The following is a 12,005-nucleotide window of genomic DNA, read 5'->3' as shown; positions in this document are numbered from 1 at the left end:
AACGTAGTTCAATAATTATTTGCTATATTACTGATTGTGTTATGACATTTTTGTGAAAAATCAAACTCCAAGGGACAATTATTAAATTTCATCATGGCCCTAATAATATAATGGGGCAATATGAATATATTTGATCAAAACTGACAGCTGTGTTTTTAATAAATGGCTAAAACTTTATGTAAAAAGTAGAGTAACATAATTTTCTTGTCACCTTTGAGCAGAAATTTGTATGGGATTTTGTCTTTATGGTATTCACGTTGCCTACTTTGTAAAATTACCTGTGAAAATAATGGAATCTTTTCACATTAATGAGACAAATGTTGTGTTTCAGAAATGGCTTCTGTTTTCAGTCTGCCCATACTATTGCATATATTATATTGGCGGGGTAGTGGTGGTGGGGTATGGATATTGGTTGGGTAAAAGGAAAGGCCTGCTGACTATCAGCTTATCAGACTGACTAGTCTGTAATGCATGAATAAGATCAGGCAAGAATAAAGCCTGAGACAGAAGCCAAAAGGGAAGTGTGCCCACCAGCCTTACAGAATTTGGAGCAGGAAAGGTCTGAGGGGTTTGCTGCACTTTCACAGATGGTGTCTCTTTGTGCTATTCTTTTTGAAGATAAATTTGGATGGTTGTGCCTATAATTAGGCAACTGTGGCTGTATTGTTTTTTGCATGTAAATAATTGCAGGTGCAAAAATTATAAATGCAGAGTAGAGTCATAACCAACGGTCTTTTACAAATTACGAATTGATTGCCAAAGTTTTATTATTTACATAGTAGTTTTATTTGCTGACACATTATATGTACCACATGACACCATAGCTGTTAATAATGTATTGACTATTCTTTGACTATTAGTTTCCTATGGTTTTATCTTTAGTCAATTTATTTCTCTGTCCTCTCCCCAGGGGTGATCTCAGACACTCTCAGGGCTTTAAATGCAAACTCTAGGTTGATGACTCCCTAGAACTACATACCACCAACCAATCACTCAACCAGGTTAAAAATCTGGTGGGTCATTATTGTCTTTACTTTCACTTGGCTCTTGGCAGTTAATCACTAAGTCATCCTGATTTTTGCCCATTTCTTGATTTTACATATTTATTATTATGGTTGCCCTAGTTCAAGACTTCATCTGTGTCTAAATTACAAAAACAAACTCTGAATTTTTAATATTTTCTGAGGCAACGGACACTGCAGCAGCTTGGTGAAGCCCGTTGACCTCTTCTCATAATATTTTTAGAAGAATAAATGAGCACAAAACAAATACTTTAATTCATGAATGCATAGCAATCAATAAATACATAAAATAAATTACAATGGATTATAAGGAAAACAAGTTAGGTTGAGATACAGTTATCAAAATGCTTAAGAAACAGATACCTAATATGGTAATATGCTTATTAGTACATTAAATTATAAATATTAGCAGTGGTATTAATATCTAATATAATTTTCAATCAGTGATAGGCATAAATAATATATTTTAAAGAGAAGTCTCTTCATCAAATGATGCTGGGAAAACTAGATATTCATGTGCGAAAGATTGATCTTGGGCCTTTATCCTATGCCATGTTCAAAAATTAACTCAAAAGCGAATTACAGACCTAAGCATAAGACTTAAAACTATAAAAGTCTTGGCAGAAACTATGGAGTGAAAGCTTTATGATTCTAGGTTTAGCAATACATTCATGGATATAATGCCAAAAATACCAAGAGCAAAAGCTAAAATAGACCAATGGGATGATATTAAGGAGATCTAGTCACATGCTACAACAATAAATCTTGAGGACACTATGCTAAAGGAAATAAGCCAGTCACAAAAACATAAACACTGTATGATTTCACTTACATGAAGTAACTAAACTGTCAAACTCACAGAAAACAGAATGTAGAATGGTGGTAGCCTGGGGTTGGAAGGAAGGCTAAATGTTCAATTGCTCTTTAACGAGTCAAGTTGTAATTGTGCAAGGTTGAAAAAGTTCTAGAGATCTGTTGGAAAACAATGTGATATACTTAACATTACTAAACATACACTTAAAAGTGGTTAAGACTGTGAAGAAAAGGTCTGAAGTATCTATAAAAGCAATTAAAAATGATACTCCTTAAAAATATATTATTTAGGAATAATTATAACCAAGTTATATTTTCTAAAATTTACTTGAAGTATTTAAATTCAAACTTCAGGAGGGTTATGGAGAAGTTCTCAGCCTTTTGAAGAAATCCTTCTTTTTCTCATACATCCCTAGGAGAAATTATTACCTATCAACTGGGCTTATTCAGTAAACTAATCCTTCGAAGTGAAAAAATCATATAGTGAATGATGTTTCATTTACTTGGAGCACTATAGTAATGACCCTCAGCACCACAAGAATATCAAAATGATGTAAATAAGTTGCCCTCTAAAATTTAAGCAAACAGGAATATACAAGAATATTAATACGGAAAAATAGAGAAACAATGATTTCTCATCAGAGAAGATGGTATAGTTCAGAGAATGAATTTGGGAGCCAAATTGGTTTTTTTGAAACCTGGCACTGCTGCTTACCAGCAATTTGACCTTAAAAGTCCTTTATGCCCTCAGCCCCTCCATTTCCTCACCTATAAAAGACAGTGTCAAGAGCTGAGCTGAGTGGAGAGCTAAGCTACTAGGTGACAGTGGTCAATTCGACAAGCAAAAATGGGGTAACAGTCAAGCTTTTAATCACTTACTGCAATGGTTTATTCAAGAGACTAAACCAGAGAAAGCACCAACTTCACTGTCTCATGTTTCCCCCATAAAACAGTGCCAGGTGAGGGTCAGATGGATCAGTGCAGACATGGAGAATTGTTTCACTGAGGAGGGAGTGGGAAAAAATTGTTCTGAAAGTTTTATGAACTTGGAAGCTTGAAGGAGAAAGGGGTGGGAAGGCCTGAGTGAAAAGTACAGAGTGGAGAAAAGGTGTCTTCCAGACTCCCTTACTTCCTCCCTATAAGGAGATCTTAGTGAAAGCATCTAAGGAAAGCTGCTATCAAAGGACCTTAATAAAGAGGTCTCTGAATAGCGTGCCTGGGCCAGGATGGGAGACATACATGAGACATGACTGGTCAGCAAACCCTGAGTCTCTTACTGCAACTCCCTTAGAGACTGCATTGCGTTGACTGGGCACCAAGTCTGGTGTGGGAGGACGACTTTCCCCCAGGAGCCCTGCCAGGTAAAGTAATTGCCTGTGCTCCATGCTCCTGCATGAAAGATCACACATAGGTTTTCTTCCTTTTTTTTTTTTTTTTTTTTTTTTTTTGCCCAGGAGCTGTTATTATCATCAACTTCATAGGCCTATTATGAGCAATAAATGAGTTAATGTGTCAATCCAAGGGTGATTTCTTATGACAAAAGAATAAAGGACTTTCCAATTATAATTTTTATATGAATTGACCATATGAGGACAGAAGTATTTTTAAAATATGTGACAGTTATATTTTCATTATATATTCATTGACATTTAACTATGTTTCTACATTTTAAGTGTGTTTTAGTAACTAGAAGGTAGTCTCTCATAGGTGTAGCTCATCAAGACACTGAGAAGAACAAACCTCAGTGGCTCCAGACCCTGCAACCTTTATCTTTGATTACACTAGGTACATCACTTATTCTAAGTTGCTTTCTAGAAACAAATACCAACTGACAACTGAAGCGGGAGAGGGGGAATTGGCAAATTCATCGATACCACTGTATTCATGAACATAATTCCAGGACTAATCACTTGTTAAACCAGATGTTCTGCCTGCATTCAAACTATCCATGTTTTAAACTTTTTTTCAATAACTTTTACATATCATAGTAATGACCCACTCCTAATTAATGTTACACTTTGTATTATATATATCTAGCTTTCTTGAAATAGAATTCTCAAGATAGAGTACAATTAAACCTGATTTGTTACATTACCAACTTGTGTTACTCCTTCTATATGAAACTATTTAGGTAAAATAGATGTGCCTTTCTAAGGTACTTTGTAGTAAAGCAAAACAAAATTACAAAGTAGCAAGAAAATTTACCCTCGATGTATTGTAGTACAGCTTCAGTTTGTGTGCATTAGACATACAACACATCTAACTTTGCATAAACGTATATATGGAATGAAATCACACACACTGTTTTCAAAAGATATTTTAAAATAACACCCTAAATTAGAGAAATAGGAATATATGAAAAACATTAGACATGGAAAGGATACATTGAATCTGTGTGAATCCAAAAGATCATTTTTCTAAAATACCTATAAAATAGATTTTTATGGACCTGATTTAATAAAACAAAAAACAAAAGAACTTAAGATCACTTATGAATTCAGATGCAATTTTTCTGAATAAAATATTAGCAATGAGAACTAACAGAATCTAAAATGTGTTTTGAAAAAGAATGCACTAAGATCAAGTGGCAGCTCAGCTGCCTTTTTAATGCTATTTTGAGAAAGTAAAGACTCGCACCTGACCCACACCGTAGATGGCCTTTGTCACTATATTTATAAGAAGAGGCTTTCCAGGTCAACTGAAACTCACTCTAGGAATTAACATTTACTTAAGAACATTACCAGAAGCAAGCACAGTACACCTGCTAGCCTGGTTTTCTTGTCTCTTAGTTCCTTGAGATGAAAATGCATTGTTTCACTTTTTGAGTACGGTTTTCAATATGCATCTTTATTTTCTTTTCCTTTTTTTTTTTTTTTTGAGACTGGGTCTTGCTCTGTCACCCAGCTGGAGTGCAGTGGTATCGCAGCTCACTGCAGCCTCAACCTCTTGGGTTCAGGCATTCCTCCTGTTTCAGCCTCCTGAGTAGCTGAGACCACAGATGCATGTCACTACACCCAGATAATTGTTTCTTACTGTTTGTAGAGACAGGATCTCCCTATGTTGGCCAGGCTAGACTCAAACTCCTGGACACAAATTATCCTCCCGCCACAGCCTCACAAAGTGCTAAGATTACAGGCATGAGCCCCTGCACCCAGCCTTCATTTTTATTATATATGGTAAGTTCCTCTCAATCAACCTTTCACCAAATTGTGTGTGTGTGTGTGTGTGTGTGTGCATATATATATAATTACAAAAAAAAAATTATAAGAGCATGGTCATGGAAAGTGAGTAGTTCTTCTATAATAGGGGATGTGACATCTTTTTTTTTTTTTTTTTTTTTTTTTTTTTTTATCTTGAAGGCCTAATTGAACTGGATAAGCCATTGAGACATATAGGGTTTAACCTATAAATTAACTTTGACAAAGTTGTGTAATAATTTTACTAATATCTTATCAAGAGAGTCATAGAGGTTATGGGATGGGCTTGAAACCAGTTTCTGGGAGTTCGATTCCTTCCTTTCTCATTTAGATTTTCCCGAAGCTGGCTCTTCGAATGTGTGGTAAGGTGGTGGACAGCCATAAAGCCACTCTAAATTAGTAGATGGTTGTTCAATTGTTAGTACTTTTCGTTTTGAAGCAAAGGCTTCTCAGATCATAAAGATTATTAGTATAACTGCTATTAGTGAGATAAATGACCCTATGAATGAGATAATATTTCACGTGGTGTATGCATCAGGATAATCAGAGTAACATCGAGGTATACCGGATAGGTTGAGGCAGTGCTGTGGAGAAAAGGTTAAATTAACACCTATGAATATAATGGTGAAGTGGATTTTAGCCTAGATCTGACTACGTGTATAGCCTGAAAACAAGGAGAATCAGTGGACAAAGCCTCCTATAGTGGTGAATACTGCTCCTATTGATAGGACATAGTGAAAATGGGCTACAACATAATATATGTCGTGTAAGATAATATCTAGTGACAAATTAGCTAATATGATGCCGGTTAAGCCTCCTACTGTGAAAAGGAAAATTAATCATAGGGCACAGAATATTGTGGGAGATCATTTGATGTTACCTCTATGCAGGGTGACTAATCAGCTAAAGACCTTGATGCCAGTAAGGATAGCAATACTTATGGTAGCGGAGATGATGTATGCTCATGTGTCTGCATCTATCCCTACTGTAAATATTTGGTGAGCCCATCTGATAAATCCTAAGAAGTCAATTGATATCACAGCTCTGTGCCCATGTATCCAAATGGTTCCTTTTTACCAGAATAATATGTTACCATGTGGGAGATTATCCCGAAGCCTGGTAGGATAAGGATATAGACTTCAGGGTGACCAAAAAATCAGAGTAAATGTTGGTACAAGATAGGGTCACCCCCGCCAGCAGGGTCAAACAAAGTGGTGTTGAGGTTATGGTCAGTTAATAGTATAGTAATACCAGAGGCTAGGACTAGAAGGGAAAGGACTGCGGTAATGAGGACTGATCAAACAAAAAGGGGTGTTTGATATTGGGATATACCGAGGGGGTTTATGTTAATAATAGTGGTAATGAAGTTAATGGCCCCAAAATAGAAGAGACACCTGCCAAGTGGAGTGAGAAGATGGTCAGGTCCACAGAGCCTCCTGAATGAGCTAGGTTTCCTGCTAAAGGGGGATAAACTGTCCAGCCGGTTCCAGCGCCGGCTTCCACTATTGAAGATGCAAGTGAGAGTAGAAAAGATAGGGGGAGAAGTCAGACGCTCATATTACGTATCCAGGGGAATGCCGTATCGGGTGCACCAATTTTCAGAGGGACTAGCCAGTTGCTGAAACCCCCAATTAGGATTGGTATCACCATAAGGAAGATTATAACGAATGCGTGGGCGGTAACAGTAACGTTGTAGATCTGATAATCTCCTAGCAGAGTTCCTGGTTGGCCTAGTTCTGCTCGAATTAGGAGGCTTAAGGCAATGCCTACTATCCCCGCCCATGCGCCGAATAACAGGTGTAGTGTTCCGATGACAGAGGTCAAGGCCACTGTTTACCAGCCCGAGGTGATTTCTCATGTTGAATTGCAAATTCAAAGGAGCAGCTTCAATCCTGCGGGGACTTCTCCCGCCTTTTTCCCCCATGGTGGGAGAAGCAGATTGAAGCCAGTTGATTAGGGGGTTTAGTTGTTAACTAAATTTTCGTGGGTTTGAATTCTACCAATCTAGTAAGGGCTTAGCTTAATTAAAGTGGCTGATTTGCATTCAACTGATGCAGAATAGAGTCTTGGAGCCCTTAGGTCTGTTACAGAAATTAAGTGCAATTTGCTTACTAAGGGCTTTCAAGGCCCTTGGTCTTATTTAACCTACATTTCTAAGTTATAGTTAGTATTAATGGAGAAATGGGAAAGAGGAGGGTAGAAGAGATGACAGGTGGGGAGGGAGAAGTAGTATGCATTTTGCTATTTCGAATTGTCATTTTAGTTTCATAGTATTAGATGTGGGGAATAGCGTTACCGAGGTGGAATAAATGAGGTGTAGGTAAGAGTACAGGTTGAGTAGGGTTATGGTAGCTGTAATGGTTGTGGTGATAAGGCTATCATTTTTTGTAAGTTCTTGGATGATGATTCATTTAGGCAGGAACCCTGTAATGGGGGTAAACCTCGTAGGGATAGTAGAATTAGTGGAATTATAGGTGTCAACCGTGCCAATTTCTTTCAGACATGAAATAGTGACAGTTGTGATGCTTAGACTCAGACTGAGTGCTAGAAATGCGGTTGTTGTTAAGATAAGGTAAATAATCAGATTTAGAGCGATAATGTTTGGGTTATAAATTAGTACTGCTATTATTCAACCTATGTGAGTGATAGAGGAGTAGGCTAGGATTTTACACAGTTGTGTTTGGTTAGGTCCCCCTCCACCGCCCACTATAATGGACAGAATTGTGATAGGAGGATGTTCAGGTTTGTTGATGGGAAGATTTGAAACATAATCGAGATAGGGGCTAGTTTTCGTCATGTGAGGAGAAGTATATCATGCTTGAAGGACATAATCAGTAGATGCTCCCACACGTATGCTCACGCACATACGCTCGTGCATGTAATCTCATGCACATATGCTCAGTTTGAAGAACTATTTCCGATTAAATCTGCAAACTACCCTCCCTCCCTCTCTGACTTTGCCATCAACCTAGGTAAACATACCCTCGCCAAACCCCAAAAACAAGAGACTAAAAATGCAACCCAGTCAGAGCCCAGAAATCGTATTTTAACCACAAATGCCCCAAGAGCTACCTCTCGATTTATGTAATTTTCTAAAAAATCTTAAGGCCCTCCTACCAAATAAGACCTCCATTTTGTGTAATAGATATAGTAACTAACTCTGCCATATACTAATATAATACCTTGAACATATCCCTCTGAAAGTGCTGTCCCAATATAATATACCTCTAAATCATGAGTAAATCCTCTCAGCCTAAATTATGAGTAATCCTCTCAGCCAAACTTCTGTCAATTCAAATTTAAAGACCTTGAATTTCCAGAACTGTAAACATCCATTTATATTTACTTCTTTCTTTCTCATGTTTTAATTTTCACTAAAGTATTCCATGCAGTTAGTGTAGCTTAACCATTCAAATAAAGGCACTGAAATTGCCTAGATGGGTTCACACAACTTCATAAACAGATAGATTTGGTCCTGGCCTTTTTTATTAGCTCTTAGTAAGATTACACATGCAAGTATCTCCACCCCAGTGAAAATGCCCTCTAGATCACTCAGATTAAAACTAGCCAGTATCAGGCACACACGAATGCAACTCAAAACGCTTTGCTCAACCACACCCCTTCGGGAAACAGCAGTGATAAATCTTTAGTAATAAAAGTTTGACTAAGTTATACTAATATTTAGGGTTGGTTAACTTCGTGGCAGCCACCACGGCCATATGATTAACCCGAGCTAATAAAGCTCGGTGTAAAGAATGTTTAAGATCTACCCTCAATAAAGCCAAGTTGTAAAAAACTCCATCTAAGTTGTAAAAAATTCCAGCTGAAATAAAATATACCAGAAAGTGGCTTTAATACCCTGAAGACACAATGGCTAAGGCCCAAACTGGGATTAGATACCCCACTATGCTTGGCCCTAAAGTCGAATAGTTACATTAACAAAACCATTCGCCAGAGTACTACAAGCAACAGCTTAAAACTCAAAGGACTTGATGGTGCTTTACATCTCTCTAGAGGAGCCTGTTCTATAATCGATGAACCCTGATACACCTCACCACCTCTTGTCCCCAGCCTGTATACCGCCATCTTCAGCAAACCCTAAAAAGGTTATATAGTAAGCATAAGTATACACATATAAACATTAGGTCAAGGTGTAACCCATGAGGTGGCAAGAAATGGGCTACATTTTCTATGTCCAGAAAAATCTCACGAAAACCTTTGTGAAATCTAAGGGCTCAAGGAGGATTTAGCAGTAAACCTAGAGCAGAGTGCTTGGTTGAATAAAGCCATGAAGCACACACACACGTATCACCCTCCTCAAATATTACTTTAGAAATCACTATTACTGATACTTTTCTACACACCTATAGAGGAGATAAGTTGTAACATGGTAAGCATACTGAAAAGTGTGCCTGGACAAACCATAGTGTAGCTTAACCCAAAGCATCTGGCTTACACCCAGAAGATTTCATCATGGCCTAATCACTTTTAGCCAACTCTAGCCCCAAACTTCGCTAAAAATATTATCAAACTCTCTTAAACCATTTACTTAGACAAAAGTATAGGCAATAGAAATTTTTACCTTAGCACAATAGACATAATACAGTAAGGGAAAGATGAAAGAGCTATATCAAGCACTAAAAGGCAAAGACAAGCCCTTATACCTTCTGCATAATCTATTAACTAGAAATAACTTTACACTATAGCCAAGTCCCCCAAAACCAGATGAGCTACTCAAGAACAGCTGAAAGACCACATTCACCTATGTGGCAAAATAGTGGGAGGATTCATGAGTAACAGTGACAAGCCTACCGAGTCTGGTGATAGCTCATTGTCCAAGATAGACTCTTAGTTCAACTTTAAACTTACCCACAGAATGATGTAATTCGCCTGTAAGTTTAACTGTTAGTCTAGAGAGGGACAGCTCTTTAGACCTTGGGAAACAACCTTCCTCCAGAGAGTAAAAATTATTACCACCACAGTTGACCCAAAAGCAGCCACCAATTAAGAAAGCATTTAAGTTCAACATCTTACTATCTTAAATTCTAATCACTCGACTGAACTCCTAACATCACATTGGACTAATCTATTACTTAATAGAAGCAATCATGTTAATATAAATAACATGAAGACATTCTCCATTGTGTAAGCTTACATCAGACCGGAATAACCCACTGACAGTTAACAGCCCAATATTAGTAAACGATGTAATAAGCACCCTATTATATTCCCTGTTAACCCAACACAGTCATGCTCTAAGGAAAGATTACAAAAAGTGAAAGGAATTCGGCAAATCTTACCCCACCTGTTTACCAAAAACACCACCTCTAGCATTATCAGTATTAGAGGCACTGTCTGCCCAGTGACATATGTTCAACAGCCGTGATATCCTAACCATGCAAAGGTAGCATAATTACTTGTTCCCTAAATAGGGACTTGTATGAATGGCCAGACGAGGGTTCAGCTGTGTTTTACTTTTAATCAGTGACTTTGACCTATCCGTGAAGTGGCAGATATAAACAAATAAGATGAGAAGACCCTATGCAGCTTTAATTCGTTAATGCAAATAAAAACTCAAGCCTACAGGCCCTACCCTACTATCACCGTATTAAAAATTTTAAACTGCTTGGCCAGGCGCAGTGGCTCATGCCTGTAATCCCAGCACTTTGGGAGGCCGAGGGGGGTGGATCACCTGAGGTCAGGAGTTCAAAACCAGCCTGGCCAACATGGTGAAACCCCATCTCTACAAAAATACAAAAATTAGTTGGGCATGATAGTGGGTGCTGGTAATCCCAGCTACTTGGGAGGCTGGGGCGGAAGAATTGTTTGAACCCGGGAGGCAGAGGTTCCAGTGAGCCGAGACCACACCATTGCACTCCAACCTGGGCAACAGATGGAGACTCTGTCTCAAAAAAAAAAAAAAAATTTTGGTTGGGGTGACCTCAGAGCATAATTCAACGTCCAAACAATCTAAACTAAGACTTCACTAGTCTAAGTGAGTTTTTACACATTACCCAATAATTTGATCAACGGAATAAGTTAGCCTAGGGATAACAGCACAATCCTATTCTAGAGTCCTTATCGACAATAGGGTTTACAACCTCAATGTTGGATCAGGACATCCTATTGTGTAACCACTATTGAGGGTTTGTTTGTTCAATAATTAATGTCCTTTGTGATCTGAGTTCAGACCGGAGTAATCCAGGTTGGCTTCTATCTAGTTAACATTTCTCCTTTATATATATATACTTCACATAAATATGATATATGAAGTATATATAAATATGTATATATATGAAGTGTGTGTATATATATACTATGAAGTATATATACTTCATTATAAAGTATATTTTATGGTGAAGTATATATACTTCATAGTATATATAGATGAAGTTTATATACTTCATAGCATGTATATGAGGGGTGTGTGTGTATATATATACATATAAAGTTAAAGAAGTGTAATTCCTGCTTTCTTGAAAGTGACAGAATATTTATTCCTTGGAAGTACTTAACCTGACCTCCAGGTGGCAGAGCAGAAGAATTATCTCATACACTGTCTTCCATAGTTCATCCTCGTATTCATCATGCATTACATGTATTATTATTTTTTCCTGAAAATCATAACATATATGAGTATATAAGCATAAATATATAAAAATATTTATATGTAATAAGTACATACAAAGTAAACATTTATGTAAATTTATACATACACATATGTACAATATTAGTATCAACAGTTTATAATTATGAATTAGTTTCTACTTCTCTTTTACATATAACTTAACCAAAAATTTGGAGTAAATTCTATAGCTTCACCTCTCTGGTCTTACTCTCTTACTGCCAACCTCCCAGCTTCTGCTACCAAGGACTCCCATCATGTCACAGCTGGGCTAGGCACTCCCTCAACTGCTCTTAAGACCCAAGTGCCTGATCCCTTCAAAGCACAAATAAAACCAGTTATTGACAA

The 12,005-nt window shown here is 37.4% G+C and overlaps 1 protein-coding gene across 4 annotated transcripts in view; it reads left to right on the top strand.

The window, feature by feature from the left end:
- The window catches only part of ERBB4 (erb-b2 receptor tyrosine kinase 4), a 1,160,906-nt gene that overhangs the window by 758,966 nt on the left and 389,935 nt on the right, over nt 1–12,005 (top strand). The gene's annotated exons all lie outside the window — the stretch shown is intronic.

Source organism: Chlorocebus sabaeus, chromosome 10 (assembly GCF_047675955.1).
Source record: "Chlorocebus sabaeus isolate Y175 chromosome 10, mChlSab1.0.hap1, whole genome shotgun sequence".
NCBI classification, from domain to species: domain Eukaryota; kingdom Metazoa; phylum Chordata; class Mammalia; order Primates; family Cercopithecidae; genus Chlorocebus; species Chlorocebus sabaeus.
This window is presented reverse-complemented; position numbering and strand designations above follow the sequence as displayed.